This window comes from Stenella coeruleoalba (assembly GCF_951394435.1).
Source record: "Stenella coeruleoalba genome assembly, chromosome: 17".
NCBI classification, from domain to species: Eukaryota; Metazoa; Chordata; class Mammalia; order Artiodactyla; family Delphinidae; genus Stenella; species Stenella coeruleoalba.
The window spans coordinates 62,822,886-62,847,536 of NC_137163.1; the positions used below are offsets into that span (position 1 = coordinate 62,822,886).

The 24,651-nt window shown below is 40.5% G+C and overlaps 1 long non-coding RNA gene across 3 annotated transcripts in view; it reads right to left on the reverse strand.

Moving 5' to 3' along the window:
- The window catches only part of LOC307175726, a 167,520-nt gene extending 164,459 nt beyond the window's left edge, over nt 1-3,061 (reverse strand). For all 3 annotated transcript variants that reach the window (XR_013824435.1, XR_013824436.1, XR_013824437.1), the window contains exon 1: nt 2,940-3,061. This is a non-coding gene — a long non-coding RNA (uncharacterized lncRNA). The remainder of the gene's footprint in view (nt 1-2,939) is intronic.
- Nucleotides 3,062-24,651: the final 21,590 nt, after the last annotated feature.

Genomic DNA, 24,651 nt, shown 5'->3' on the forward strand with positions numbered 1-24,651 from the left:
TAGGTATTTTGTTAGAGCAACCCAAGCCGAATAAGACAGATGCCACGTTTCAAAACTGAGGAGTGAGATGGATCTGCTATGAAACATGGCCTAAAAACATGCTCCCCTACCTCTTTCCTCTTCCCAGCACAATCTATGTCAGAGGAAACAGACTAGCTTGAGCAAACAGGTTTCAGTTAAAATATGAATCATCTTGGACCTCAGCCTAATTCATAACTGGAACTAAATCTGACCATTTTTGTTAAGCTTTGGGTATAAACACAAAAGGCAGAAACCTTTGACTTTCTAGGTGGAAGCGTAGATCGTAACAGCTGTGGCAGTTCTGGTGATTAATTGGAACCAGTGGTGATGGATTTGGGCTGGTGAGGCCTCCATGTAGAAGGCAACGAGCAAAGGATGCCTGAACCGATTCATGTATTCAACAAAGGCTTTCTGAGTGCTTACCATGTGCCAGGCTCCAGAGTCCCAGCCGTGGACAAAACTGGCCACGTTCCCCCTACATTCTGGTAGCCAAAGATGGAAGATACTTTCAAGTGGTAATAAGAGCTAGAAAAGACACTGAGAACTGGGAAAGAGAGGGTGATTGGGGGGTAGGGAGTGGCTTCTTTAGAGAGGATGGTCAGGGAAAGTGTCTCTGCAAGACTGACATTTAAGCTGAGACCTAAATGTCAAGGAGAAGCCGGGCATGTAAAGATCCAGGGAGAGAGCAGTAGATGCAAATCCCTGAGACTGAAAGGAGGTTGGCGTGTTTGAGGAACAGGAGAAAGGCCACTGGGGCTGGCCCAAGTGAACAAGATGGAGGAGAAGCTGGAAAAGAAGACAGGATCCTGACGGGGCAGAGGTATCATCACTACTGCTGCAGAGGCAGAGAACCATTCCACAGTTAACACTCCTGGGGGCAAATCTTCGGTTTTGTGGGTGACTGCCAGGCTCTGCCTTACACATTGACACAACGAATAACTTGGGTCTGTCAGGTTGATGATTTCAAGCTTGGGAAGCCCTTCTCTCCCTCATCCCCTTCTCCTCCTGTTCAAGATGCCTGAAATTGTATCGAAAAGGCAGATTCAATACTCCGGCTCTGTAGCCAGACAACCCAGGTTTTAGTTTCACCTCTGCCACTTTTTAGCTGAGCCTAAACAACCTGAGCCTTGTTCTTCACATCTGTAAAATGGGGGTAACATGAACACCTTACAACATATGTAAGTCATTTACTAGAGCAGCTGACACAGAACAGTAAGTGCATACAAATGCTATTCTTATCCAGGAAGTTTCTTTTCATTTCTCTAATTTAAGACATTGATGCAAGTTCAACAGAAAATCTCTCTGAAATAGTCATACTATAAGTTGTTATTAGTCATTTGTACTTTAGTGTGACTGAGTCTGCAATTCTTTCTCCAAAGCTCCACAAAGTTGGGTGAAAGAGAGAGAGAGAATATGAATGAGAGAAATTCTAGATTTCAGAGTAACCAAAGGAAAGGAAAAACGAGAGGGGTGAGGAAGACTATAGCCTCTGAAATCTTCACAGTAGTTAAATTCATTAAAACCTATTAATAAAGGAAAAGAATCAAGCCTTTACTTTCCTTTCCCATACAAAGTGCATTTCAGGGTAACCAAATGACAGAAGCTTCTCTTTATGAAAAGTATTCCAGCTTAGCCATAAGAAACGATGATAGAATTAAAATATTACCATTTAGCAACCTCTAACAAGCTAAATTGGGTCAAGGTAATAACCATGAAGGGCCACTCACATCACAAACAGAAAGAAGCGAGCATTCCGTGTCTCCAGATAGAAGCGTACACACCACCACTTATGAGGCATTTCTACTCTAAACTCAAGCCTAAACCTTTAGCTCTAACTATCGGTTTTATGTAACTACACATAACAGAGGAACATATTAAAAATCAAGGGGAAGCAACTGGCAAAATCCAGGCTATGAAAAACCCTCTTGGATAAATTACTCAGTTTCTTCAACAAGTAAATTGCAGGGAAAAATAACATGAGGGGAAACCTGTAGATAAAAAAAGATTTAAGAGGAACCTCAACATATGGACTTATCAAAAGATCCCGAGTCAAACACACCAACCATGAAATTAAAAGCTGATGATAAAATCAGTGAAACCTGACCGGATATTTGACAACATTAAGGAATTGCTGCTACATTTTTCGGTGTAATAATGGTATTGTGGTTACTTTTTAAAGAGTCCTTAGCTTCTGACAAAGCGAGAGAGTGGCATGGACATATATACACTACCAAACGTAAAATAGATAGCTAGTGGGAAACAGCCGCATAGCACAGGGAGATCAGGGAGATCAGGGAGATCAGCTCGGCGCTTTGGGACCACCTAGATGGGTGGGATAGGGAGGGTGGGAGGGAGAGAGACGCCAGAGGGAAGAGATATGGGAACATATGTATATGTATAACTGATTCATTTTGTTATAAAGCAGAAACTAACACACCATTGTAAAGCAATTATACTCCAATAAAGATGTAAAAAAAAAAGTCCTTAGCTTTTAGAAATACATACTGAAATATTTATATATATTTAAATATACCTACATTTATAAATATATATTTTCATGTGAAATATATATAATATCTGAGATTTGCTTCAAATTAATCCGGGGGGGGTTGTTTTTTAATAACACAAAAATAACAAAAACTAAAATAAAATCAGAAATATCTAAAAATAACTTTACAATTTTCCTTAAGGTTCCCGTTCCCTACACACATTTTACTGGTAACCAAGGACTCTGCGAGTTAGAGGCATTTAAAAGCTTTTGACATGTGGCACGATAATAATAATAACGACCACTAACATTTCTTGATAACCTATACAATTTGACTAGACCCAGTCCAGGAACATACTCAGCCAGAAAACTGATGCCATCGCCCTGAAAACAAACAAACAAACAAACGACAGAAAGAAGAGTCACTCACCATGAGTTGCATTTCTGTCTCCCCCAGCTCACTGTGAGCTGCTGAAACCAGGGAACCACGTTTTATTCATCTTCCTCTTGCCGGGTCCACTTACCAAGCCTGGCCCGTGCAGCGTCACTAAATGAGGAGGAAAGGAAAACGTGGAAACACAGAGTAAGAGAGGGATTCTGACATCTAAAGCTGGGAGAAAGAAGCTGAGGCCAGTCTGCTTGGACTTGCCCCAGGGAACAGCGAAGGGACAAGACTCTACTCAATCTACCTGAAGAAAACCACAGACCAAAAACGGACGAAAGTCAGTAACCAGAGGACGTGGTTTGTGACTTTAAACTGGTTCGGTCTCTCTTCTGCTCCGTTGAGTCCGGCATCCCCAGGTGAGACTGGGAACTAAAGAGCCTGGAGGGGAAAGAAACCTCCACCCACAGGGGGCAGCAAAGAGCTAATGTCTTAAGAGAAGCGGAAACCGCATCAGCAAGGTGGGGCGTCAGCACTTCCTGCTGGGAACTTCCAGCTTTGGCATCAGTGCCTACCTCTCTCCCTGGGCAAGAAAAAGGAGCTTTTTTGGAGGAATGTTGGGAAGCAGAAAATCGGTAGCAGTGTGGGAGGGATAAACATTGCTGTGACCAAGTGAGAGCAGATCAGGTAGAGTATCGCGTAGAAAGTTTTTCATATAAACATCCTGAAAACTGACCCTTAGCGAAACCTCAGTTGCAAATCGTTCTGCAGGTTCCCTCTCAGCGCATGCGCATGACCATGTAACAGCATTTCAAAGCCTAATGCCCAGCACCACAGTGACTCAGCAAAATCATCTGAAAGCACTTTTAAGTGTCGGTTTATTACTGAAGGTCTCCTCCCTGGATTCCTTGATGCTTTCTCCAACCAAGGCCATAAGCAAAAAAAAAAAAAAAAAAAAACTTCTGATACGACACTGAGGCCTTGGTAATAAACCGTGTTGATTTGATCAGGTTAAACACGGAGCCACTTAGGCACAGAGCTCGCAACTTGCTTCAGAGTCCTGGCGCCCGAGGTCGACCCAGAGCCGGCGCCCCGCCCCCTCGCCCACTCGGGAAGAGCCTATTTTTACGCAGACCCCGGGCAGTTTGCACAGTTCCGCTGTGATCTGGAGAAATGCACTTTCCCCCTCATTTCAGTTGCACAGCCTCCATCCCTTCTCCCTTCTCATTGCAAATGGCGTTGGCGTGGACTTGAAGGATTTTGCCCTCCTTGAGTTTTCTTTCTCGTTGGCCCTACTGCATATCCCACACCTGGATGTAGGGAAGGATCGTCTCCTCCTCCTGACCTGTAACACACAGTTTCCAGGCTCTGTCCTAAGAATCCGCTGCCAGCTCTAAAATAACTCTCCCATGACCCTCTCCCAGAGTTGTTAGACAATCTTCATGGAAGACCAAAGGATATTGGTTTCAGGCAGACAACAAATCACAAAGGGCGTTACCTGAAGGTGGGCAGATGAGAGAACAAGAAACAGCAAAAGCTCCGGGGGAAGAGGGAAACCTCACAACTTCTTCTGATTAGGATTCAAAGTAGTATCTCTCTTCTCATCTAATTTTTCTAGTTTCGGGAAATAAGGCAGGAGGAATGTCATGAGCAGAGAGGGTGGTGCCCGGCCTTTGGAAGGTCTGGGCAAGTGCCTGGTAGCCAAGGGAGGCTGTGTACTTCCTGCATTTTCCAGAAGGGAGAATCTGCTGCCCCAGGGGTCCTGCTGAGACAGGAAGGAAGGGGGCAGGGCACAAGCATTAAACAAATGACGCAGCTGTTGAGGATACAACAAAACCTAGTTAGAACCAACTCGGCCCAAGATGGCAGAAGATTCGACTTCCTGTAGACCTTGAGCCTCATTATATGCGCATTGTAATATATTAGCATATGCTAAGTTACACGCCCACCAGCGCCAAAACAGTTCCGAGGCCAAAAAGTGGGTGATGGTCCAATTCCTGGAAACCCTTGCCCCGTCCCTCAAACTGTCGGAATAATCCTCCCACTCGTTAGCCTATGAAATTACCCCGCCCGTAAACACTAACCGCCCCCATACCCCAGGCCTGTGTATCTCTCTAAATAAATTCGCTTCCACTTCATTATGGCTCTTGAATTCTTTCCTGCGCAAAGCCAAGGCCCCTCACCTGGCGGCCCATCACGGGAGCTCACGCGAGACCTGAGACATGACGGTTCTCTCGCTTGCACTCCTGCGGCATCTGCCAGACGCCTCAGGAGCCTGAGAAGTCACCCATTCCGAGCCCCAGTGGCCCAGTGCAAGGGCCTAGAAACCAGACACCACCCGACTAGGAATCCCAACTCCAGCCCTTGGATGAGCTCCCACATTTCTGAGTCTTAATATTCTAATTTGCAAAATGAGAATCATATCCTGGGAAATCTTGAACAATAGCATGGAGTGATTACTGTGAGAATTAAATAAGATGAAGTGTGGGACGCCCCTAGTACTGTGGCTGGATGCTCTCAGAATTAAGTAGTTTTCTTTCTCCCTGTCTTACTGCCATCCTATTATTTCAATCTTTCCTTTCCCAGTTATTCATTTGGCCTCACTCAGGGAAATCCTCAAATTCCACTGAAAGCTATGGGCTGACATTGCAGGATGCTTTGTTTCCTGAACAGGGTAGATGAACATGGTACTCAATTTGACTTCTTTCTGGATTCATGTCTAGCTCTAGAATATGAGACACCCAATAACATATGCCCACTCTATTTATTATAATTCTTTTACCAAGAGAAAAAGAATTTTATTATGCTTAAAATTTCAAATATATACATAGAATGCTATAAAATACCCGTGTGAGCCCATCTCTAGCTTTAATGGTTATCAACAATTTAGCATTCTTGTTTCACCAGTAACCCTTCCACTTGTGTTGCTGGTACTGTTTTTCTAGACATCTTATTATACCACCATTAATACTTCAAGATGTCATTAACAGATAAGGACATTTTCTATCATAACCACAATATCATTATCACAACCAATAAAATAATAGATCCTAACTATCATTTGATACCCAGTCGATATTCCCCAATTGTCTCAAAAATGTCTTCTTATGGTTGCTTCTTGGAATCAGGAATCCCCTGCCTTTGGTTAATGTTCCTTAAGTCTTTTTTTTTTTTTTTTTTTTTTTTTTTTTTGCGGTACGCGGGCCTCTCACTGTTGTGGCCTCTCCCGTTGCGGAGCACAGGCTCCAGAAGCGCAGGCTCAGCAGCCATGGCTCACGGGCCCAGCTGCTCCGCGGCATGTGGGATCTTCCCAGACCAGGGCACGAAGCCGCGTCCCCTGCATCGGCAGGCGGACTCTCAACCACTGCGCCACCAGGGAAGCCCCCTTAAGTCTTTTTTAATCTGTAACAGGTCTTGCAGCAGCCATGGAGGTGCACCACCCAGATCCCCTCAAGGAGAACCTGCAGCCCAGCTGCAGAGCATGAGGTCGATTCCAAAAGCCTCTTCACCCATGGTAAACACCTTCCCCAAGTAGCCCACAGTCAAGGCAGGGTAGAAAGGCCCAACTTCCTGGCCTGACACAGGACAGACAACTCTGATGGACAACATTTGCTCCAGAGAGACCCACTGGATTGACCAAGGCTTTGCTAGGCCTGCTACGTGGGCCCTCTCCCTCTGCCCCCTGCGTCCCAGCCCCTTCCTTTACAGGTGTCGACCCTTATTAATCACCTTGCACACAAACTGTGTCCCAGTACGTGCTTCTAGAGAAAGCAGTTTGCATAGCTCTTTTCCTTTTCCATATCACTGACTAGTTGGAAGAAACTAGGACTGACCTTATATTTAAAAATACTGTTCACTAGACTTACTGTGGTGATCATTTTGCAACATATACAAATATTGAAACAGTATGTTGTACACCTGAAACTAATGTTATGTCAATTACATAAATAAATAAAATACTCTTTTCAGCATCCCCACATTCATTTTTCAAGAGTTGAAATAAGCCAAAGATTCTCATTTTCACTAAAAGAAATTTCTGATCAACTAAAAAAAGAAATCAAAGATAAATACAATATACCCTAACACTTCCACTCCATTTTCTTAAAAAGCTAACCTATTTCATATACATGTCTACTGAACTGCTGATGTTACCAAAATAAGCCACAAAGAAGAAAAGGCCAAGATTTCTATTAAAAACTATTGTCATGTGTAAATTATATGTTCATCGATCTCTTTCTTATCCCTAGTAGAGCAAGAGCCAACTTGAGCAACCACAGATTGTAGGGAAACTGCAGGAATTAGAATTCAAAACCTGTCCTAGGGAATTCCCTGGCAGTCCTGCGGTTAAGACTCGGCACTTCCACTGCAGGGTTCATATGAAGGAAAACTGGCTGACCTAAAGCAGCCTCAACTCCGTCTCTCCCTGGATAAATGAGCAAGCCACCTTCCTTCCAGAATCTCATTTGACTCACCTGTAAATTGGAAACAATTACACTTCCAACTTCACAGGACTGTTGTGAGGGCTGAATGGGGTAAGGAATGAGAGTGTCTTTTATGCTGTTACATGCCTGCAGCTGTAAATCCTTGCCTGCGCACGCACACATACACGCACAGACGCACACACGTTGCTAATCTGCTGACTCACCTTGTTGTTGGGAACAGCAGCTGGACCTGCAAATACTCCACCTTCCCCTTCCCACCTTCAGGGTCTCTGACGCCTGAGCCAGGTGTGCGTGTTTAGGTCCTTGACAAAGATCCTGGGCTTCCAAGGGATGCCCACACCATCGAGGTGAGCGGCAACAAGAACTAACGTGGGTTCAGTTCTCACTCATGCTTGTGGGGCCCACACTTCCCTCACTCTCCCCATCTTTCCATCCATCTTCAATTCCTGACCACCTGCCCCATGGACTGCAAGCTCCTACATCAGACAGACAAGTGACAACAGCCTTACAGAGACCGTGTAATCAGCTCCCATGATTGCATAAGGCCAAGTCTCTTTGTCTACGTCTGCCACTGGTTCTTCTCCTCCGGCTGGATCGGGTCTGATGCACCCACACACTCACCTCCAAACTCATGCTCACTCCTCACCTTCCTCAGAAGAGCCATTGAGAGAATGGCTTCACTCCCTTTCAGCTTCTCCCAGGACCTCCCTATATCTTTAAGCTGACAGCAACTTTGTCAAAAGCCATAAAACTGCTTAGATTTTTCAATCCTACCTCAAGAAACAAGAAAAAACTGAAACAACCTAACCTCATACCTAAAGCTACTAGAGGAAGAAGAACAAACAAAACCCAAAGTCAGTAGAAGGAAAGAAATCATAAAGATCAGAGCAGAAATAAATGAAATAGAAATGAGAAAAACAATAGCAAAGATCGATAAAACTAAAAGCTGGTTCCTTGAGAAGATAAACAAAATTGATAAACGTTTAGCCAGACTCATCAAGAAAAAAAGCGAGAGGACTCAAATCTATAAAATTAGAAATGAAAAAGAAGTTACAACTGACACCACAGAAATACAAAGGATCATGAGAGATTACTACAAGCAACTCTATGCCAAAAAATGGACAACCTGGAAGAAATGGACAAATTCTTAGAAAGGTACAACCTTCCAAGACTGAACCAGAAAGAAATAGAAAATATGAACAGACCCATCACAAGTAATGAAATTGAAACTGGGATTAAAAATCTTCCAATAAACAAAGTCCAGGACCAGATGGCTTCACAGGTGAATTCTATCACAGGCTTAAAAGACAAATCTCTCCAGGTAGAGGGCCACCATTTCAGAAGGTAATTTGTCAGTGTATACCAAAACCTTTTCAAAATGAGCATATCTGCCACCACAGCCTGCTCCACTTTTAAGATTTATTTGGAAGACATAATCTTGGATGTACACAAAGGATCATCATGTCAGTTTAATTTATAATGGCAAAATATTGGGAAAATATCAATCAGAGGACTGATTGAATTATATTTTAACCATATGGTGGATTATAACGTATCCATTAAAAATAGTCCAAAAAAATTGCAAGAAGCAGGCTTTTCACAGAAGAGGAAACATATACGGCCTATAAAAATATGAAAAAATGCTCATTTCATTAGGATTTATGGAAAAGCAAACCAGGATTTCAATCAGATGCAATTTTATACCTATGAGTTTAGCAAAATTTAGAAGTTTGACAAGATCACCTATTAGAGATATTGTGGATCAATGGGTGGTAAGGTGTAAACTGGTACAATCAATTCAGAAAATTGTTTGGCATTATCTTGCCAACCTGAACACTCACATACCTTCCAACCCAGTAATTGCATTCCCGGCTGTACATCCCAGAGAAATGCTTGCACTCGGCACTTGTGTACCAGAGACGTATATAAGATCAGAGCAGTGTCTGCAATAGCAAAAAAACTGGCAACAACCCAACCGGTCACCAACAGAAAAATTGATCAATAAATTGTATATCCACACGATGCAACATGATAGATATAGCAGAGAAAATGAACCACTGCTACACAATACGGATAAATATTAGAAACACAATGCTGAGGAGGGAAAGACAAGTGACAGAAGACTATGTATCATTTATACAGTGCACCAAACAAGCAAAGGTGAGCAACAGGGTTCTTAAACAGACATACATGACAGCTAAGACCATATTTTACTTTCAAAGGTGGGCCTGGGCATTTGCAGCAACATGCATGCAGCTAGAGATTATCATACTAAGCGAAGTAACTCAGAAAGAGAAAGACAAATACCATATGATATCACTTATATGTGGAATCTAAAATATGACACCAATCAACCTATCTGTGAAACACAGTCTCACAGACCTGGAGAACAGACTTGTGGTTGCCAAGGCAGAGGGGGTGGGGGTGGGGATGGAGTAGCAGGTTGAGGTTAGCAGATGCAAACTATTATATATAGAATGGATAAACAACAAGACCCTATTGTATAGCACAGGGAACTAGATTCAATACCCTGTGATAAACCATAATGAAAAATATAAAAAAGAATGTCTATATGTGTATAACTGAGTCACTTTGCTGTACAGCAGAGATAGGCACAACGCTGTAAATCAACTATACTTCAATAAAAAATAAATAAATAGCAGTAAAAAAAAAAAAAGTGGGCCTGGGGATGAGAGGTAGGGGATTAGGATAGAGAAACATTGATATAAGTGTCTGGTAATATCCTAGTTCTTGGATTGGGTGGTGGGTACACAGTATTCATTGTATTGTTATGCTTAAGAACTAACATCAAATTACATGTAATCTTCTGTATATATCAATTTTTAAAAAATAATGACATTCTGGAGTCAGGTGTGTTCAGTTTTGAGAGTGACCAGAGGAGGATTGGTTGGAGTGTCACAACAGAAGGGTTAACTCTGTTGGCAGTATAAAATACTGAAAGAAGGAGGACTATTTAGGACGATTTTCCGATTCTACAGAAACATCTTTATCTGTTTGCTCTAACCCTGTTTCTGCATATTTCGTAAGCTTTGCTTCTCAAAAAAAAAAAATTCTTGCAAGTCAATCGATGCCATGTAAATTACTTCCTGCCAAGCCTCCTGTGAGTAATACTTCTGAGCAGCTGGACAGCATCATAGCATGGTGGTAACAAGCCCATGTTCCCAAGTCCAACTGCCCGGCTCCAAAGACCACCCTGCCACTTAACCTGAGGTAAGCCACTTAGTCTCTCAGTCTCATTTTGTCATCTTTAAAATGAGCATGATAATAAGAGTTCCACCACATTTCACTGATGTGAGAATAGTTTGTGTAGTAAAATGCTTGACACTGGATATTCAGTAAGAAAATTTTCATTTCTGGCAATATGGTACACTAGTACCCAGAAAACACTCCTGCCAAAAACAAACTCAAAAACAATATACAATATTGTATATAAAATATTTTTTACTTTTTAAAATGTATCCATAAACTGGCAAGAAAATAAAAACAACTTGTATCCTGATTTTGGTCTCTAGTACCATTTCCCATGAAGAGAAATGAGGACTCCTTAGAGAAAGAATTGATTCAGAGGGAGGACGGGAAGGATACAAAGGGAGCCTGTGACATTTTTGTAGTTCTTGAAACCAGGGAAACTTGCAAAGATTAATGGGATCATAACAAAAAGACACAGGAGTGGAACTTCCCTGGTGGCACAGTGGTTAAGAATCCGCCTGCCAATGCAGGGGACACAGGTTCGAGCCCTGGTCCAGGAAGATCCCACATGCTGCGGAGCAACTAAACCCATGTGCCGCAACTACTGAAGCCCGTGCGCCTACAGCCCGTGGTCTGCAACAAGAGAAGCCACCACAATCAGAAGCACACGCACCACAATGAAGAGTAGCTGCTGCTCACCACAGCTAGAGAAAGCCCATGTGCAGCAACGAAGACCCAACACAGCCAAAAGTAAATAAATAAAATAAAAAATAATAAAAAGCCAATTCTTTTTTTAAAATAAAAAGACACAGGAGTAAGTTGAAGAGGATCTTAAGGGCTTATAAGCATCAAAAAGAATGATTATAGTTGAATGACACACATTGACTATATTAAAACCAAAAATTCCATTGTATTGAAAAAAATAAAGCTGTGGGGGAGGAGGAACTCATTTGTCGCTCTCTAAGGAAGCTGTTAAACCAAATTCTTACTGAGAAAATTGGTAAAGGGAAGAAATTAAGCATTTACCTTGGCTTTCTAGTATAAAATGTATTTTAGGAGAGCCAAATGGCTCTATTTTACAGAAGAATGCCAGCTAGTAAATATAGAAGGAATAACAGGATTAATTAAAAATTTTCATTTCACAGCCCCTAATGAAATTATTGATTTGTTTTTCAATAAATGAATGAATTGACTGTTGACTGACAGACGTTAAAAGCATTAGGAGAATGGTTGATAAGGAAATGGACCTTCATATGATGCTAAAGGAACACCACATAGACTCTTCTTGGTCACAAGCAAGGAATGTCAATGCTCCCTGCTGATCAGGTTGCTGTCCCCCCAACAGCCAAATCCCTGATGATATGGATACGCAGTTCACAACAACACTTCTGACACATGCGAGCCAAAAAATGTCCACTTCATACCTTTAGTCTGAGATAAATCCCAGTCCAAAACCTAAAATGATAAGACTTCTAGAAGAAAACAGTGGAGAATATTTTCATGACCTTGGGAAAGACAAAAGCCACAAACTATTTTTTAAAATAATAAATTGGACTTCGTGAAAATTAAAACTTTATGCTCTTCAGAGGAGATCATTAAAAGAAAGAAAAGAGAAATCACATAGCAAAAATATTCACAATATACTTCGGTGACAAAGAACTTCTATCCAGAATATCTAAAGAATTCTTAAAAATCAGTAACAAGAAAATAAACCACCCAATTTTTTAAACAGGCAAAAGATTTGAACAGACTGTGCATTAAAGAAGATATATGAATGACCAAGGAGCACATGGAAAGATGCTCAACATCATTGCAAATTAAAACCACAATGAGAGGGCTTCCCTGGTGGCGCAGGGGTTGAGAGTCCACCTGCCGATGCAAGGGACACGGGTTCGTGCCCCGGTCTGGGAAGATCCCACATGCCGCAGAGCGGCTGGGCCCATGAGCCATGGCCGCTGAGCCTGCGCGTCCGGAGCCTGTGCTCCGCAACGGGAGAGGCCACAACAGTGAGAGGCCCGCGTACCGCAAAAAAATAAAACAAAAAAACCACAATGAGAAACCACTGCACACCCAGTAATGGCTAAAACCAAAGCCTGGCAATATCAAGTATTAAAAGAGAGGATGTGAAGTAACTGGACTTCTTACACACTGCTGGTGAGAACGTAAGGCACAACTAATTCAGAAAACATTTTGACAGTTTTTTCTTTTTTTAAGTTAAACGTATACTAATCATATGACCCAGTAACTCTACTCCTGGACATTTACTCAAGAGAAATGATTTGTTCACATAAAGACATGTACATGAATATTCATAGCAACTTTATTCATAATAGCATAAGCCTAAAACAATGCAAGTGTCTGTCAAAAGGTAAATGGTATAAGGGAGGAAACACACTTTTCCTCTATCTTCTTAGATTCGGTGGCTGGGACATGCAAATTAAACTAACAAACAACAGATTAGCAGGAGGGAAAAAAACAGTTTATTTATGTGTGTAATGCATATACATGCAGGAGAATTCAGTGATGACTAACTCAAAGGGGTGGTTAGAATTTGAGGTTTATTATACCATCTTAAGAAACAGTGATAAATTGTGAAGAAATGGCAAGACATAGGAAAGGGGCTTTGGGCTTCTAGGGGAGGTAAATTATGAGAAGGTAAACATACGGGAAACTAACAGAAAAGTTATTTTAGTAATATTTATTGTGAAGACCCATCTTGATGTCAACTTTCTGTCTCCAGTAATAAGGGTTGTTTTTCCCTTCCTGATACGGGAGAGAGCAGGGAAGACACCTTCACAAAGGGAAATTTATGCCCTGCTTTTAGGCAGATAGGAGGGCAGAAAACTCTTTCCACATCTGCTGTTTCTCAATTGCCTTCAGATCAAAATAATCTTTATGCCAAAGTGGCATATTCTGAAGCGGCATAATCTGATCCCCTTCAATGAATAAAAACTTGTAGTACAGGCATGCCTCAGAGATATCATGGGTTCAGTTCCAGACCACCACAACAAAACAAGTCACACAAATTCTTTGGTTTCCTAGCTTATATAAAAGTTATGTTTACACTACAGTAGAAGTAGTCTAGTAAGTATTCAATAGCATTATGTCTAAAAAAGAAATGTACATCTTAATTTAAAAATGATTTATTGCTAAAAAGAGCTAACCATCCTCTGAGTCTTTAGCAAGTCATAATCTTTTGGTGGGGGAAGTGTCTGGCCTCAATGTTGACAGCTACTGACTGATTAGAATGGTGGTTGCTAAAGGTTGGCAGGGTAGCGGGGGCAATCTCTTAAAATAAGACAACAATGAAGTTTGCCACATCTTGACATCTCACAGATTGACTGTTCCTTTCACTAACAACTTTTCTGTAGCATGCAATGCTGTTTGATAAGCATTTAACCCACAGTAGAACTTCTTTAAAAATTGCAGTCAATTCTCTTAAACCCTGCCACTGCTTTATCAACTAAGTTTATGTCATATTCTAAACCTTTTGTTTTCATTTCAACAATTGTCACAGCGTCTTTACCAGGAGTAGATTCCATATCAAGAAACCATTTTCTTTCTCATCCACAAGAAGCAACTCCTCATCTGTTAAACTTTTATCATGAGATGGCAGCAACTCAGTCACATCTTCAGACTCCATCTCTAATTCTAGTTCTCTTGCTATTTCTATGATAGCTGCAATTACTTCCTCCGCTGAAGTCTTGAGCCCCTCAAAGTCATCCATGAAGGTGAGAACCAGTTCCTTCCAAACTCCTGTTGGTGTTGATATTTTGGCCTCCTCCCATGAATCACTAATATTCTTAATGGTATCTAAAATGGCAAATTCTTTCCAGAAGGTTTTCAATTTACTTTGCCCAGATCCACCAGAGGAGTCACTATGTATATATAGCAGCTGTAGATTTACAAAATGGATTTCTTAAATAAGAGTTGAAAGTCAAAATTACTCCTTGATCCATGGGCTGAAGAATGGATGTTGTGTTAGCAGGCATGAAAACAACATGAACCTTGTACTTTTCTATTAGAGCTCTTGGGTGACCAGGTACGTTGTCAATGAGCAGTAATATTTTAAAAGGAATCTTCTTTTCTGAGCTTAAAATATTCAAGTAAACCATGTTGTAAACAGGTGTGCTGTCATCCAGGCTTTGTTATTCCATTTATATAGAGAGGCAGAGTAGATTGAGCATAATTCTTAAGGATTATGGATTTTCGTAATGATAATGAGCATTGGTTTCACCTTAAAGTCACCAGCTGCGTTAGCCCCTAACAAGAGAGTCAGCCTGTCCTTTGAAGCTTTGAAGGCAGGCACTGACTTCTCCTCTCTAGCTATGGAAGTCCTAAATGACATCTTCTTCCAATATAAGGCTGTTTCATCTACACTGAAAATCTGTTGTTTAATTTAGCCACCTTCATTAGTTATCTTAGCTAGATCTTCTGGATAACCTGCTGCTTCACCGTGCACTTTTAGGTCATGGAGATGGCTTCCTTCCTTAAATTTCATGAACCAACTTCTGCTAGTTTCAAACTTCTTCTGAAGCCTGCTCTCTTCTCTCAGCCTTCATAGAAATGAAGAGAGTTAGGGTCTTGCTCTGGATTAGGCTTTGGCTTAGGGGAATGTTGTAGCTGACTTGGCCTTCTTTCCAGACCGCTAAGACTTTCTCCATATCAGCAATAAGGCTGTTTCACTTTCCTATCATTCGTGTGTTCACTGGAGTAGCGCTTTTAATTTCCTTCAAGAACTTTCCCTTTGCATTCACAACTTGACTGTTTGGTGCAAGAAACATAGCTTTGGGCCTATCTTGGTTTGCAATATGCCTTCCTCACTAAAGCTTAATCACTTCTAGCTTTTGATTTAAAGTGAGAGACGTGCAACGATTCCTTTCACTTGAACACTTAGAGGCCACTGTAGGGTTATTAATTGGCCTCATTTCAATGTTGCCATGTCACAAAGAATAGGGAGGCCTGAGGAGAGGGAGAGAGATGAGGGAACAGCTGGTCAGTGGAGCAGTCAGAACACATACAACATTTATCAGTTAAGTTCACTGTCTTATATCGCACAGTTCATGGCATTCCAAGCAATTCAAGGGTAACATCAAAGACCACTGATCACAGATCACCATAACAAATATAAATCATAATAAAAAAGATAGAAATACTGCAAGAATTACCAAAATGTGTCACAGAGACACAAAGTGAGCAAATGCTGTTGGGAAAATAGACTTGCCTTATGCAAGGTTGCTACAAAGCTTCAATTTGTGAAAAATGCAATATCTGCAAAGTGCAATAAAGTGAAGTACAATAGAACGAGGTATGCCTGTATATCTTTACGATGGAATACTACTCATCAAAAAAAGAAACAAACTCTTGATACACTCAACATGGATGACTCTTAAAAGAATTATACTGAGTAAAAGAGCAGAGTCTACATAATTCCATTTATATGAGATCTAGAAAAGGAAAATCTCAGACCACTGGATTGCCAGACCCAAGGCTGCAGGACACTGACCAGAAGGAAAACAAGGAAACTTCTGGGGGGTAATGGAAATATTTTATATCTTGATTGCAGTATTGGTTACACAAATGTATAGATTTAATTAAAACTCCTCAAACTATATACTTAAAATGGGTGTATTTTATGCAAATTATTTTTCAATAAAGTTGGTTTAAAAATATTAGCAAACTGAATCCAGCACTGCAAAAAACAAAAACTCATTGAAAACAAAACAAAAAGACTCTCATGGCCAAGTTAGTTGTAGTATGTGAATAAAAATCAGTTTAGCATTAATTGAACAATTAATGTCATTTACCATATGAACAAATTAAAAGAGAAAAATATATGATTATCTACTGATTGGTCATTTGGTAAAATTCAACAGTCATTCATAATTTCTTTTTCTTTTTGGCCACGCTGCACAGCTTCTGGGATCTTGGTTTCCCCACCAGGGATCAAACCCAGGCTCCGGCAGTGAAAGCGCTAAGTCCTAACCACTGGGATGCCAAGGAATTCCCAACAATCATTCATAATTTTTTTAAGTTTGGTGCTCTAGGACAAAAGGGAATCCACAAAAGCCAGCAGGAAGTTTTTAGTTAGTATTAGCTATAAATATACATATAGGTGCTACCATTTTATAGCTAATGTGATTTGCTCTACAATTCAAGAAGCATTGTTCAACCTACCAAATTCCAGATCTGGGATGCAAGGAGATATAAGTTATAGATCCTGACTTCAGGGATACAAAAAATCCGGTGATAAAGTTTTAAACATAGTCATTGAAGAAACATCCTCATTTGGAGTGAGATTTAAACATATTCATTTGATTTTTTTAATTGAAGTAATATTGACTTACAATATTATATGTTTAATTGTACAACATAGTGATTTGATATTTTTATACATTAAAAATGACACCACGATAAGTCTAGTTACCATCCGTCACCACACAGTTATTACATTATTGACTATATTCCCTGTGCTGCACAATTACATCCCCATGACTTATTAAACATATTCATTTTAAATGCAAAGCAACATATGATTAATACCAAATGGGTGATATCTTTAATTCATTGACAAATATTTATTGAGTGCAAGGCACAAGATTGGATCTGAGATACAACAATGAACGAGAGAGTTAGGAGACTTTTTTTTTAATGAAATCATGTCTAGGGATTTAATTTGTCATACAGGAGAGGTAAAATTGTCTCCTTAATTATTTTTTATTCTCTACATTTTATGTTTATCATTCAAGAATTGTATTATTGAATAGGTTTTCCCCAATGCACAGTGTCATGAAAAATTCAGCAGTTCATTAAGGGCTGGGCAAAATTTCTGATTTAGGGTATAAAATACATTATTAATACAGACACATAAAATTGTTTTCTCAGAAAAATATTGGGAAGGGGGAAACAAAGTTGATTTTGCAACAAAATGGGGGGAGACGGGCTAAACATGAGTCAGCCTCTCATGCCAGAGCACAACCTAAAACAAGTTAAAGGAAATTTTCAGCTGCCGTGCATTGTGAATAATCACATTGTTAATCACTCAGCGTCTCTGTGCTTTGAGTCTCTTCTCTGTTGATTCACTTTGTTACAAAGCAGAAACTAACACACCATTGTAACGCAATTATACTCCAATAAAGATGTTTTAAAAAAAAAGTTAAAAAGTAAATAAATAAAATAAAATCTAAATTAAAAAAAAGAAGAACACTGGGCCCCGAGCATTTTGCATTCATCTTTCCTTGTGACTTCTGCCCTGAAGCGCTTGGGGGAAACTGCTCTCTGTAAGGTCACCAGCGACACCCTAGCTAGCCCGTGGCCTCTTTTCAGCTTAACCTCTGGCTGATTTCATAGCTGACACCCCTTTTGTTACCCCTCACCTCACTTAGGGATACTTATCTTCCCAGGTCTCCCTCTGCTTCTTCAAAAACCCGTCTCAGGCTCCTCTCTCCCAGAGGAGATCTCAGGGACCCCATGGCTGCAGCCACATTAGACAATGATAGCTCCCCCCCGCCCCCCCCGCAAACCCCACCTTTCTCCTGCTTCTGCTCCAGGAAATGCCACCTGAGCGTGCCCAGAACTGAAGGTACTGTCCCTCTTTCACCAGACGCCTTCCTCAGCCTGTGCCTCGCCATTGTTAATATCATAGCTCGGAACTTCCCTCGTGGCGCAGTGGTTAGGAATCCGCCTGCCAATGCATGGGACACGGGTTTGAGCCCTGGTCCGGGAAGATTCCACATGCCGCGGAGCAAAGTCCGTGCGCCACAACTACTGAAGCCCGCATGCCAGAGCCCATGCTCCGAACAAGAGAAGTCACTGCAATAAGAAGCCATGTACTGCAAGGAAGAGTGGCCCCCGGCTCGCTGTAACCAGAGAAAGCCTGCACGCAGCAACGAAGACCCAACGCAGCCAAAAATAAATAAATAAATTTATTTGTTAAAAAAGTCATCATCGCTCACCTGCGTGCCAAGGCACCGGCCTCAGAATCCACCCAGTGCCTCCACCTCCCTCACCACCACTAGATCCAAATGGTGTCAAATTCTGCCAAGTCTGCCCCTGAGCATCAGCTAAATCTGGGCACTCCTCACCTCCCACAGTTTCCATTAAGCCTCCAACCTCCTACCCAGACTGTTACCTAGACAGCTTGCCTAAACTGTAGCTGCTGGCCCACTCGCCCCCAGTTTCTCACCTTCACCCCATTCTGACTCCAGGGGATCTTTTAACACAATAATCTGTTCATGTTACTTCCCTGCTTTCCTTGAATCTCTCAATGCTTCTCCAATGGTAACAGGTTAAAGTATGAATTCCATAGTATAAGATATGAGGCTTTGGGACTTCCCTGGTGGTCCAGTGGGTGGGGCTCCGTGCTCCCAGTGCAGGGGGCCCAGGTTAGATCCCTGCTCGGGGAACTAGATCCCACATGCATGCCACAACGAAGATCCTGCGTGCTGCAGGTAAGATCCGGCGCAGCCAAAATAAATTAATTAATTTTTGAAAAAAGGTATGAGGCTTAAAAAACCCTGGATTCTCCCTATTTTTCAGCTTTGCTTCATGCTTCTTTTCTCCGCACTGCACCCGCACACGAAATACAAATGCACATCCACTTTCCCCATGCCCATATTATGCCAAGGCCATACTGAACTCTGTGATACTTCCCATAGTCACCTTTCTCTTTCATGCCTCAGGCGCCCTTCCCTCACATCCAGGTTTGCCAGATTTACCAAATAAAAACATAGGCGGCCCGGATAGATTTGAATTGTCCTATATTTCTAAGTATACCATGTTAACAATTTCACCTTGGTACTCACAAATAAAATTCAGGGCTGGCATTCAACTTCAAGAGCATCTCTCCATCACCAGAGCACAGAATGTGGCCTCTTGCTTTAAACGTCACAGAAATGCATGTCAAAGAAATGCAGAAATGCACTCTCAGCTATGAAGATTGTTTTAATAGCTACTGTTATTCAATGCTTCATAAGTGGTTCGTATGGCCTTGTTTATCATCTCAATTCTCCTATAAGACAGGTAATGTTATCCACCTCACACCGGTCAGAATGGCCATCATTAAAAAGCCTACAGGGATGTCCCTGGTGGCACAGTGGTTAAGAATCCACCTGCCAATGCAGGGGACACGGGTTCAAGCCCTGATCAGGGAAGATCCCACGTGCCGCAGAGCAGCTAGGCCCGTGCTCCACAACTGCTGAAGCCCGCATGCCTAGAGCCCATGCTCCACAACAAGAGAGGCCACCGCAATGAGAAGCCCGCACACCACAACAAAGAGTGGCCCCGGCTCGCTACAACTAGAGAAAGCCCACACGCAGCAACAAAGACCCAACGCAGCCAAAAATAAATAGATAAATTAAAAAAAAAAAAAAAAAAAGTCTACAAATAGCAAATGCTAGAGAGGGTGTGGAGAAAAGACAACCCTCCTACACTGTTGGTGGGAATGTAAGTTGGTGCAGCCACTATGGAAAATAGTATGGAGGTTACTCAGAAAACTAAAAATAGAGCTATCGTACGATCAGGCAATTCCACTCCTGGGCATATACCCGGACAAAACTATAACTCAAAAAGATACATGCACCTCTATGTTCATAACAGCACTGTTGACAATAGCCAAAACATGGAAACAACCTAAATGTCCACTGACAGATGAGTGGATAAAGAAGATGTTGTACATATATACAATGGAATATTACTCAGCCATAGAAAGGAATGAAATAATGCCATTTGCAGCCACATGAATGCAAATAGAGATTGTCATTCTAAGTGAAGCAAGTCAGAAAGAGAAAGACAAATACCATGTGATATCACTTATATGTGGAATCTAAAATATGACATAAATGAACCTACTTACAAAACAGAAACAGACTCACAGATGTAGAGAACAGATTTGTGGTTGCCAAGGGGGAGGGGGGGAGGGATGGATTGGGAGTTTGGGGCTAACTACTACATATAGAATGGATAAACAACAAAGTCCTACTGTATAGCACAGGGAACTATACCCAATCTCCTGGGATAAACCATAATGGAAAAGAATAAAAAAAAAAATGTATGTATGTGTATAACTGAGTCACTTTGCCATACAGCAGAGATGGGCACAACATTGTAAATCAACTATACTTCAATTTTTTAAAAATAGAGAAGAAAAAAATTAGGTAATGTTATTAAATTTCATTTTTATAGACAAGGAAACTAAGGCACAGAGAAGTTACAGAATTTGGCCAAGGTAATATAATAAGTGGGGGAGCACCAGAATTTGAAGCTAAATAGTCTCACAGCAGAGCCCACATGATTAAGCTTTGCGTTTTGACAGCTACTTCTGTCTGCATAGTACTTTGCAATTCTCTTTTCTTTCCCTCATGTGATGTCTTAGAAAAAGATAATATGACCAAGACTCATGTACCACCATCCACAAGAAATACAACACAAATAAAGCTGAAACCCCCAGTAGCATTCCCTTCACCTAGTAAACACCATGTTTAGTTGGTCCCGATCCTTCCAATTTGTGTATATGTGGCATACAAGGTATAATATTATTCCATATTTTTAACATATTATCACATGGTATGTATTCATCAACAATTTGCATTTTCCCCTCCTATTGTATTTTTGAGACTTATGTATGTTGATACATGTAGTCTTATTTATTCATTTTCACTGCTGTATAACTCTTCATTGAATGACTATGTCACAGCTTATTCCTTCATTTCCTTGTTAATGGATATTGTTGACAATTCTGGATTTTTTCTCTTGTTTTGGCTTTCATTTTATGTTTTATTTTTATTTATTTTTGTTTGGTTGGTTCTGTTTGCTTTGTTTTTTATTGGCTAGAAGCAAAAGCTACTTGTTATAGATGGCTCCTCAGGCAAGAATTTCTCTTCAGTAAGAACTTAAGAAAGGGATTTCTCTTAAGAGTGAGTATGTGCATTATTATATTGGAAGTCTAGCTAACAGAGTGAAACAAGAAAAAGAAAAGGCACAAGAGTTAGAAAGGAAGAAACTAAACTGCCAGTATTTACAGTCAATCTAGTTGACTATGGAGAAAATCCAAAATGTAATAAGAGAGTTCAACAAAAGTGGCTAGATATTAACTCAGTGTTTTCAAGTCTGTTATATTCTTATACTATAGACAAAAATAATTAGAAATATAAATTTTAAAAATAATTTGGAATAAATTTTACAAAAGATGTGTAGGGCCTTTAGTGAAGAAAATCATAAAAAATTATATGATGCATTATAGACCCAAATAAAGAGATATACTATATTCATGAATGGAAAGACTCAGTAATATAAGGATGTTAGTTTCCCTCAAAGTAATGTGTACATTCATTGCAATTCCAATCATAATCCCAACAGATCTCGGAGAAAATATTTGCAATGCATTTATCCGACAAAGAATGTGTATCTGGAATATATAAAGGATCATATAAGATGGACATAGTGTTGTAGGTAAATTATACTTTAAAATCAAATAAACAAGGAAAAAGAGATCAGATTTGTGGTTATCAGAGGTGAGGGGACAGGAAGAGAGGGAATTGAATGAAGGCAATCAAAAGGTACAAACTTCCAGGTATAAGGTAAATAAGTGCTAGGGATGTAATGTACAACATGATAAATATAACACTGCTGTATATTATATATGAAAGTTGTTAAGAGAGTAGAGTTCTCATCACAAGCAAAGAAATATTTGTATCTATTTGAAATGATGGATGTTCACTAAACTTCTTGTGGTCATCATTTCATGATGTATGTGAGTCAAATCATTATGCTGAACGTATTATAAAGTGCTATATGTCAATTATATCTCAATAAAATTGGGGGAAATTTTAATTAAAAAAAGAATCACAAAAGACAAAGTAAAAAAAAAAACAAATAAAACCGTAAGAATATAGGCAATATATTTGGTGGTTTAAAAATATGTCCACACTTCTCTGGTGGCACAGTGGTTAAGAATCTGCCTGCCAATGCAGGGGACACGGGTTCGAGCCCTGGTCCGGGAACATCCCACATGCCGTGGAGCAACTAAGCCCAAGCGCCACAACTACTGAGCCTGCGCTCTAGAGCCCACGAGCCACAACTACTGAAGCCCACATGCCACAACTACTGAAGCCCACGTGCCTAGAGCCCGTGCTCCACAACAAGAGAAGCCACCTCAGTGAGAAGCCCGCACACTGCAATGAAGAGTAGCTCCCACTCTCTGCAACAAGAGAGAGCCCATGCGCAGCAATGAAGACCCAAAGCAGCCAAAAAAAAAAAAAAAGTCCACAAATTCTGTCCATACTCCCTTCAAAAGATAGAGCTAATTTCTTTCTCCTTGAGTGTGAGTTGAGTTTGCTAACTCACTTCCAACAAACAGAATAAGATGGGAATGATGGGAAGCATGTGTGTGATTTCCATGACTATGTGTGACTTTTACGTCCTAAAAGGCATCATGACTTTCTCTTTGCTCTTTCTTGGATTACTTGATCTGGAAGATGCTAACCACCATGTTATGAGGACACTCAAGCAGCCCTAGGGAATGGTCCTTGTGGCAAGGAATGGAGGTCTCCATCCAATAGCCATATGGATGACCCATCTTGGAAGCAAATTCTCCAGCCCCAGTCAAATCTTCAGACGACCAAAGTCCCAGCTGACTTCCTGACTGCAACTTCATGAGAGATCCTGACAGAACAACCTAGCTAAGCCACTCCCAGATTTCTGACACTCAGAGATTATGAGTTAATAAATGTTTCCTGTTTTAAGCTGCTGTGTCTAGGAATTATCTATTATTATGCAATAATAGATAACTAGTAATTATGCAATAATAGATAACTAGTACATGAAGTTATACAGTAATAGCATAGTGACTACAAACCCAATTGCCAAGTCTGACTGTCTAGATTCCAATTCTGGCTTCACCATTAACTAACTATGTGACTATGGGAAGTGACTAGCCATGTAACGACCTCAGTTTACTCATCTATAAAGTGGAGATAGTAACAGCATTCCTCATAGGAGCACTGTGAGGATTAAGTGAGTTGATACAGTAAAGCACTTAGAAGAATATCTGGCACACAGGAAGCATTCGGGAAGTGTTAGCTGCTGGTATCAATTTACAAAAGAGTAAATCTGAACGTAAATTGGATGATCAACCTCACCAGAAATTAGTGAAACAAAATAAAACCACAATTAGACTTATTTGTTCCCCATAAAATCAGCAAAAAGCATAAACTCTTAGCTTGAGTGATGCTAAAATGGGCATCCTCACTGCATGATAATTTACCAACATGTCTGTCTCTGATATGAGACATTTTTTGCAAACATGTTATACTTCAATTCAAAACTTTAAATAAATAAATAACACAATACCCACAAAAAGCCAATCCTCACCCTCACTCTACCCTTACCCCCAGAAAATGCTCTGTTAATATCAAATATCGGCAAAGATGTGGAACACAAGAGCTCTCATATCTTGCTGGTGAGAGTATAACTTGTTACAGCTATTTTAGAGAGCAATTTGGCAATACTAGCAAAGTTGAAAATTCACAAGTAAGGTTTTACCTGAGTAATAGGACACAGACTTTCACTATCCATTTTTTTGTATCTTCTTTAAACTTTCGTTCCTGTTAAGATGTCGAAGTGGGGGAGAAGGGAAGCATTCAACCCAGTCATAAAATTCTGTGACCCTGGACCCATTTATATTCTTAAGAAGTCTAACGTAACAGAGAGAAATGATCACTCTGCTTCCAGCCTCAGGGACAGCATGTAAAACATGCCTGGCATGCTGAGCACTCTGTTATGTGCCTCTGAAAAGGAGAATTCCTAGATAAACAGTAATCAGGGTTTTTTTTTTAAAAAAGCAGAAGGACTCAAAACCTGAAAAGGAATTAAGAATGAGTTGTATTAGGAGTAGGAAAGAGAGTGGGAGAGGGGATTGTCTTACAAGTAATCCAGTACTTAAAAAAAAATTTTTCTATTGTGGTAAAATATATATAATACAAAATTCGCCATTCTAACCATTTTTTAAGTATACAGTTCAGTGGCATTAAGTATACTCGCAATGTCGTGCAACCGTCACTACTATCTGTTTCCAAAATTTTTCATCACTCCAAACAGAAACTCTAAAACAA